Source organism: Teleopsis dalmanni, chromosome 1, assembly GCF_002237135.1.
Source record: "Teleopsis dalmanni isolate 2A chromosome 1, ASM223713v2, whole genome shotgun sequence".
Classification (NCBI taxonomy): domain Eukaryota; kingdom Metazoa; phylum Arthropoda; class Insecta; order Diptera; family Diopsidae; genus Teleopsis; species Teleopsis dalmanni.
The window spans coordinates 39905357-39915241 of record NC_051846.1 but is presented as its reverse complement, the minus strand read 5'-3'; positions in this window follow the sequence as shown (position 1 = coordinate 39915241).

The following is a 9885-nucleotide window of genomic DNA, read 5'->3' as shown; positions in this document are numbered from 1 at the left end:
TGACTTGTTTCTAAAAAAACATAAAGAAATTAGAACTCTTTATTTCTTATTTGATGCATGAGCTGGCACAGTTGGAACTTCATTACGAACTCTAATTCAAGCTGAATTTAAATATCCTAGAACCTTAATTGAAGATGAACAAATTTATAATATAATTGTTACAGCTCATACTTTTATTATAAGTTTTTTTAAAATTATACCAATTGTTATTGGATAATTTGAAAATTGATTAGATATTTTAATATTAGATGCTCCAAATATAACTTTTTCACAAATGAATAATATAAGATTGTTAGTAAGAATGCTATATTCATGAATGACAAACAGCTTTATGTACAATAATTGCTTGCTGGGATGTACCTATAGACGAAAAACAAACAAATACTTTTAGAGACCACTAACGACGAATATATGGTAACATTCGTTATAGACGTAGGTCAGCAAAGAAATTTAATTCATTAAAAATTATATATTGTTGTTGCAATTCACTAAAAACGTTTATATAAATAGGTCTTCTTATAAAATAAATTTAGTATAACTTTATAACCTTAACTCTAATGTTTATATTATAATATAAATAGAATTAATTAATTAAAGTTAAATAATTAATTAATTTAATAAAACCTTTTACAACATTAAAGCTTGAGTCTCTTAATTTAGGGTTCAAAAGTAAGGTAGTAGACGGGAGATGAAGAAGAATTTTTTGAATATTATACCTCAGAGTATATTTGTCCTTGTGTTGAGTCTTCTATTCAGTTGTTTTTGGTATTCACCAAATAATGATATCATAACATATAATGCAATGTTTCGAACAAAAAAAGAATATCGTATATCTTTGAATGAAATACTGATAAATTCATGGATTAAACTGAAATGTGTATTATACCTTAACGATCTTCTTAATAACTTCAGCGTCCACAACTGTAATCAAATTCTTTAACATCTATTATAGAAGACCTATTTATTTATTAATTTTAAAAATGCGGTAAGGGAACAACCCCTTATGTTGCATCATTTTTGAACTAACAATAAAACAAACAAAAAGAGAAAACGTGATAAACAATATATACACAATAAATAACAATTAAAAATTATTAAATAATACAGCAAGAAAATTATGAAAAATATATTACAAAAAAAAAATAGATTAAAAAATAAAATTTAGTTTTAGTTAAACTGACTATACACAGAGACTATTTAGAATAAACAACCTAATGATAAGATGAGTCATTCGCAATCACAACAGATTTGAATAGAGTAACTACTTGGTCTTGCCATTCAATATTAACACCATATTCCCAGGAAAATGGTTTATAAGCTCAGAAGCCCATCAGCTATTTTTGGTTAACAACTATAGTTGTGCCTTTAAAGAGGAAAAGAAAAATATCAGAATGATTGTAGTTGCAAATAATATTTGTAAAAAGGTTGAGCACAGGTATTTTTTATTGCTTTAATTAAATATTATGAGATTTTACTTCAAAACTAAAATTATTATTTTTTAGTACTTGCTCACATATTGCTGCTGCTCTATTTTTAATTTTAGAAAATACTTAAGATGAAAGTCATAAATTCCTGCTGTGAACACATGTGGTGACGAAAATGTGACCAAACTTGTAGCAGAATAAGTCTTAACAAAAAACGAAATCTTATTGTAGAAGTTGAAAGCTAAAGTAGCAAAATGTTTTTGCACAGAGGACTTACAGAAAAATTAAATAAAATAATTTAATAAAACATAATTGAAAATAACTTCAGTACGTTCTTTTTATAAATAGTTAAATTATACGTACTTCATAAAAATGATTCAACATTTGTTACATTTAAAATTAATTACATTTTTTGGCGAAGTTTTTTGCAATTTTAGCTAAATTGGATCTTGTAGTGATTATAATGTTTAAGAATTATTTCAAGTTAACTTTTATTATCTATACTCTTTATCAACCTTTTAAGTAAGTATCTTACGTCGGTATGTCAACACTGTGTTCATTAGCTTCTCATAGTTTGACAATTGTGGAGGTATAGGTTGAGGAGTACAAACATCCATGACACTGCTGTCCAGTACTTCATGTTGACGATTAGGTTGAGTTTAAGTTTTTAACAGACTACTCTACTTAGATCGCCTTTGGGTGCAGTTGGTGACAATTAAATTTAAAATAAACAAATAAATATGCAACTGGGTTTCAAATAAAATTATTCTAATAAATATTTATAAACAATTGTTTAAATTATTCCAAACAACATTCCTCTCATTCAACAAAAAATCAATCTCGAATTTACATCTAGAGATACATAACTATCAGGGACCTCATAGGTAAGGGTTTAGGAAAGGGAAAGCGAATAAATCTTCTTACTACAAGCTTTCAGAACATTGTAGTACTTTTCATGCGAAGGTAATCGCTAATAGGAAAGCTATAGCTTGTATGGAAGTGGATGATATACTTAATATGAATATATGCATACTTTAAAGTTAAGCTGCTTTAAAGTCCTTGAGTTCAGTCCAATTTATATACAAGACGGTTTTTGAACAGAGATGTTAACGCAGTTCAACTATTCTATAATCTGTGACCTCGGTCATAGGGATTAATAATAAATATTTTCAGTAATTGTAAAGCAGACGAGCTAGCTGGATGGAATGCTGCAGGAAATTATTCGGAAAACTTCCACAATCTTGGTATATCCTTGATATCATATAAACTGGGGCTGAATTTTTATATGTATGTGTTATGTAGGCATCCGTTAGCAAGTTGGGCACTCTTCATCAAAAGAAAATTCAATAATCTTACTAAGATGCCCTGTAGAGATGTCGTCTTAGGGTAGGTTTACTCATAGGTCATTGAAGATTTGGTTACCATGTTAGAAAATTGAATCTCTCTTTTTAATTGTGCCTGTCGAAGTTGTGAATAGGACGACGAAACTGCCTCAAATCTGATTTATTCTTGTCAAGTATATGTGCGGTGCCGCCTTACCATTCTAAGGGTCTTCTCTGTAGTCCTTCCCTTAATAGCATTATAAGCTTTGCCAAAGGTTCAAGGTAGTTGTAATCTTTTGAGTTTTTCTTTATACGGTAACACAATAGGCGGACTATGTGAATCCCTTTGTATAGCCGATACAACCTAACCTATTTGATTTTGAACCTTCAGTCATATACCTATATTATTAGTTACTTTTTTTATTATGCTTTTTATGATTTTGCCTATTATCAGTACCAAAGTCATAAGTAATGATATTGAGAGATCTTAAATACAACATTTATTTTTATATTCTAATAAAGTTTTTTAATAATGTTATTATTTTTAAAATTTTTTATTTTGAAATTTTGTTTTGAAATGTTTCAGAACAAAAAATAAACAAAAATTAAGAAAATAATTTGTAACTACATAACATATATCAAGGAACACATCAAAATTATAAATAGGAAATTTGATTCAATAAAATCCTAATAAAAATAATAAACAAATAAGTGCAATTTTCATCACACATTCAAATAGTACCAGCATTTAAATGATTTTCTTCGATTTTTCCTATGTTATTTCTAAAAAAAGTGCTTGAACGATAAATCGCAACACAGCCACAACGCGGCTTATAGCTGCGGGGTAAGGAGCTGTTATGCCACAGTTGTAAGGTTAATTTAACGTGTGAAATTGTTCGAGCAAATTTGTTGGTATCAGCAGCTGCGACGACAAACATTGTTGGCATCCATCTTTATGGTAATCCTAGCTACTCCAGCACATACACAGACACGCATCTATGTCGCCTAGACTTAAAGGATTTCAGCTGTAAACGCGGTCTCATCAATGCTGTGTGCGTCGATGCAAAGCTTAAATGTAATTCAAACAAATTTAAGCGATAATCATTTTCTTCGTTTTCTATACATCAACAACCATCAACAGACGAGGAGAGCACACACTTTCTGGTTCCTAGTTCCTGTTTTCAACTTCAGCTCTAGACAAATGTAAAACTCATCTAATAAATTCAGCTTCTTAAGCGTATCCGTCGCTGTGCTTACATTTTAAAAGGATGCTTCTTGTGACTGTTGACTGTTGCGTTTGTTTTTAAATTTTTTTTATTTTTCTTATAAACTCTTACATCCTTTTTTCGTGTTTTATTTTCACTGACGCGCTAAAAACGCTGCCAGGCAATAAAAACATCAGCCGACATTGTATGTTTTGCTTAAGTTGATCCTTGCTGCAGGATTGCCATTGCGATGTTACGGTTGTGTATGGTGTGGTGTGCTGTATGCCTTCTGGAGCTGTTTTAATGATTGAGGCTGACGATAATCTCTTGTGCAAAAGGAGCAATTTTTATAAATTGCAAAAATAATTTCAGCGATTTGTTTGTAATTCAATTGCGCGCTTTTAACTTGTCTCGCTGAAACCAAAAGTGTTTTTTGGGGAATTATGGTTGGTTACACTGGGAGAGCAGCTCATAAGGTGAAATGGTGGGATTTCAATTAGTTTACTTGCATGTTCTGCTACGATAGGAAGAACTTAATTTGTTATATGTTAAGTAATTGTATAATAAAAAGCTGTTACTTTTAATGAATGTTTATTTCATTTTAATTATTGGAAAAGTTAAAAAACCTATTAAATTTTATAAAAACCTTTTCTAAACATTAATTTCTTTTTTTATTCTACAATACTGTGTAGAATACAAAATAATAATTTTAAGTATTTCGAACGTAATGAAATAAATATTTTAATTATGATGAACACTATCTAAATTCAATTAATTAATACAATAATAAAATTTTATTGTTGTAATTTAATACTATTCGATAGTTTGCAATAGTTTATATTAAGAATTTAGTTTCTATCATCAAAACGGACATTAAAATTAAATTTGAAACACTTTTTATGTATTCTTCATTCTTCATCCTTCAGTCATCATCCATCAAGTATCATTAGAGAAATTTCAGACGGAAGCCAACTTGAGTGCAGCTATCTGCAAATTATTAAACCTTCCCAATCTTGTGGTTTATTGTTTTAATAATTACCAATAAATATTTTAACAGTTTTTATTAAAATTAAATACATTATTAAATGTCTTCTTCAAGACCTTTTGTGGCCACCCTGTTCACCTTGAAATCCCTATGTATGCGGACATAACCGATACAAATATGAGACAGTAGTGTTAACATCTTGTTCAAAGATGAGTAGTGGTGAAATAATCTATAATATGCCTTTTCTTTTGTAAACGTGTCGCAAAAGATCAACATTAAAATAAGCACTACTTTTGGTGGCAACTTTGGAGCAACTGGAAATTTTGTTAGGCTCATATTCAAAAATAAATAATAGTTCTCTACAGTTATGGGTAAAAATATTTTATTTTTTAGATGGTTGTGAACAAAATTCGTTTTTTCAGTAAATTAAAAAAAAATGGCGTATTATTTGCCAAATATTTGTTGATAGTTAACTAAAAATCTTGTACGTACTTCCAAAAACCGCTTACAATAGACAAATTTTTAGTCTTAGCAGTAGTGTTAATTGTTTCATATGTTATTTTTAAATAAGCGGTTGTTCTTTTGTGATATGCTTACAAAAGAAAAGGCCTAATGTCAATCTAATTAATATCTAAAATGTTATGAAAATATACAGCTAAAATGTTATTTAGAAATTTAAAGACTTTATTGCATTTTAATACTATATGTAAGACAACGAAAACAACTTAAGAACCATTGCAAAAACTCTGACAGATCCTTGAAAGTTGAATTATCAACTTATAAAATTAAAAATTTAGAAATCTGATTACTACTCTAATTTAAGAGAGTCAGGTACTGTTTAACATGTTTGCTTCGTTCTTTTAATGGCGGCTACACTGTTGCACTCGCAACATTTTTGAAGAAATATAGCCTTCTTCCAGTGTTCTCCTGAAGGAATTAAAATGTTTTTGTTACTTATTCCTTGATACTTGTTAAAGTTAATTCATGACAATCCATTTCGAATGAGATAACCTTGCTACAATAAAAGAACAATTATTAATTAATAGATCTTTGCACTTTGTTTTCCGTTCAGTTCTTCTTTTTCAGCAATTTCTTAAATTATAATGTTATTATTATAAATTAGCTACGTAGTCACTATCTTAGCACTCGATTTGAAAAGTGCTTATGTTACCAAATTTGTTATTATAAGTCATTTCATAATTAAAATATCACAAGATTTTAACAGTTTTAGTCACCTAAACACTTTTGTTCAATATTATCTGATGCACTATATTGTGCAAATGGAATCGAAAACAATATCACAGTTATAATAAAATCAAAACCAAAACTTCTATTGAAAGAGTTTCCGGCTATATTATAGATCGAGCAGCTTGTCGAATGTATGCTTCTATCGATGAAGAGCATATTTGTCTGAAATCAATTATGAAAAATATTATCTCAAAATTTTACTATAAGCATAATAATTACCTGATATTGGGAATTTGAAATATTTGTACCCGATCCGAGCTTATCACCTAATATAGCATATTGTTTTAAGTAAAATAATAAAATAAGCTCATTAAATAATTCTTTTTCTGCATGAATTTTATCGTGCAGTAGTGTCAATATACACACATTTATTATATCCTTGCCTATGCTGGGCCAATAATTTACCATATTAGTAATGAATTTTTCAGAAATTATGTTTTCTGTATTTTTATCTAAAAATAAATTACAGTGGATCATCATATAAACATTATATACTACACTTAGTATACTCGTATAAGTTATGTATAGAAACCACTTTGAATTGTTTGCAAAATTTGATTCCAAATCATTCAATTTCCTATAAAGTAACACCAATGTGTGAACCGATTTAATATAATTACGAAATTGATTGTCATTTCTAAAATTCATCGATAAATTTTCGAGATTTGTGTTAATATTTCGATAAAGCGATAAAACAACTAACAAGAAAGTTTGATACATAACGAAAATAAACTCGTAGATTAGTAACCAATAAGTTAATGTAAAGATATATGGTATGCTATATATATAGATTAATCCAAATAGAAACCACAATTTTGTCAACATAAGTTTTCGGATTGTTTTATCACAGTGGACTGAAATTTTTGTTTCATAAAATATTTTGTTTGTGATGTCAATTAAATCATTGCACATATCTTTAAAAAGGAAACATATTTTCCTTGAATATTGAATGAAAGTGAATATGTATAACGAAATCGATCGCGCAAAATATATACTCAATTTTAATACTATTTCTTGTAATTGAGAATTTGATTTTTCTCTTTGAACCTTGAAGCCATAAAGGATAGAATATGAATCCCAATGAATATGAAGAATCAAGATCAAACAGTTTATAATTCGCATTAACCGCATCCAAGTCCTTTTATTACCCGTGTATACTATCTTTTGCGTATCTTTGTCATACTCAAAATACAAAATAGAAAAAAATTTACACGTTCGTATCAGAAACTTGCATAAAACCCTTAAAGTACGATCTAATTTCTTTTTATTTTTAATGATTTTTGATTTCATTATGTTCAGGTGAACTTTCGGATTTCGACTAAACTTACCATTGGTTTTATATATATGCTCTAACTTTTATGGATGAATCATTTTGGATTCGAATTTATTTAATTAAGTTGATTATAAGTCTATGTAAATGTAGCTAATGTACATTTATTTAAAATAATATATCATTTAATATTCGGACCATGTTTGGCTGTGGCTTATGGCTGGCAATTATATATATAAGTAATTTCAAATAGAAAGAGAAGTATGAATAATATACGTATGCCATAAAAAATAAAACTATTACTAAAATTAATATTTTCACTAGTTTTACTTTTATTTAATTCCTGTGTCTCATACTGAAACAGGTTATTTATTTACTGTGTGATGTCTATATATGTGATTATTATTTTGTGTGATGTCCACATGCTAATAACTTTCGAGACTTAGAAATCCTTTTATTTCACGATGTCAATTTTACTGAGGCCTATTTTTTGAAATACGGATCTAAATAGTTCTAAATTACGTTAGCGTTTCCCGTAACAAAATTGCAGACGACCTGCCAGAAAAACCACAGGTTCACTTTGTAAGCCCAGAACCAGTTGTAGCTCAGGAAATGATAATTTCTTCTCACTCGTTTCAAATAACAAGAAAACACAGTGATAGTTACATTGGATCAATATATCTTTATTCGGACTATTACAATTAAAATCGATTATATGAGCTTTCTATCTTCATTGTTTTGAATACTCAATGCAGTTTAATAAAAAGAACTTAAGAAAGCCATTGCAATAATTCTGAGAGATCACTGTAAGTTGAGTTATTATCTTACAAAATTAAAAATTTACTAAAATGGAGCTTATGCGTTTTGAAGGAAAGAAGCCTCAGTAATCTGCTCAGTAGTTTAGTAGTAAGTAGTTAGTAGTTAGTTAGTAGTTTGCTAAACACTAATATATAAACTAATAAGTACCCAGATGATGATCCATTGTATTTTAGAGCAGATAAGAACATAGAATTTGGAGAAATAGGCATACTACTACAGTTTATTGATTAAATTGGGCTCGAAAAAATTTTTACAAATCCGTGAACAATTCACAATGGAATGCAAAATCACTTATGTTAATATTAATAATAATGTGATAGGCTGTAGCTAACATTTTAGCAACCGATTGGAAGTGTCCAAAGTATCATTAAACCAAATAAACATTTGACGTATTCTTCAGCTCAGTTTGAAAGGAGGAATCGACTTTACTAACTTTATTGTACTATGTTATGTGATGTTTTAGACATGGAAATTTGTTAACATATAATTTCTTTAATAATTGAAAAGTCATACTAACAGCGGACTTTACAATCTTTTCATATATCCTGTTTTTTTTTTCATACTAAATAAAAAATTCAAAAATGCAGTTGATTTTGGCTTTTATGTGAAGAAAATATATATTATCTTTAAAGAGATCGTCTTAGTACCTTATACCATATGTCATTGTCTATAGTAACCCATGTGTAGTTTGTGAACTACTTTATCTATTAACTGTGGCGATAAAATCAGTTACTTGAAATGACACAATTTAGTATAAATAAATAATTATCTACAAATGAAGAGGACTTCTAATTTCAGATAGCTTGCAAATGTTAACAGCTTTACTAGTATTTAATAAAGTAATATAGGCAAACACTACTTCACCAAATAATCGTAGAATTATGTTAAAAATTCAATCAGGGACCGAAAATAAAAGTTATTTGAAAAATGTTTAAGAAAAGAAGCAGCAACAAAAAGTTGTCTAAAGTCACAATTAAGTATATAATTATTAACGGCTATTTTCTTTCAGAAGATTTTAAACACTATTTCCAAGTTGTTATATCATTTGGACATCCTGGATTCTCAACAGCATTAACACTCACACAACTACAATGAAACTCTCTACAACAATATATCATGAGACCCGAGAAGGTACTGTTAAGTATTCCTATGGCAAGAATCAACAGATTTATGTGACTATCGAGTAGTTTACATTTGAAAGGAAAACTAAAAATTGTTGATAATTATTTTAACTTAAGGTAGACACGCACAATTTGATATACATATGGTTCGTTATCGTATAATGGCAGCTTTATTGTCGCATTAGCACCATTTTTGAAGAAATAGGATTCGTATATATTAACGATGTAGTGTCACATCGCCTACAGAAAGTTTTTTATTTATTTATGATACCAATTTGTTATTACTGGTTACTTGCAATTGATAAGAACAATTATTAATTAATACAAGCTTTTAATTCGTTTTTAATTTATTTCTTCTTCTTCAAGAGTTTAGGTAATTATAAAAATATGTATTATGAGCCTATGCACTACTATGTTCAGGAACACATAGTAGTACCCTTCATATTATTTTACAAACCGATGATATTCTATCATCCCTAAAAAATGATTTG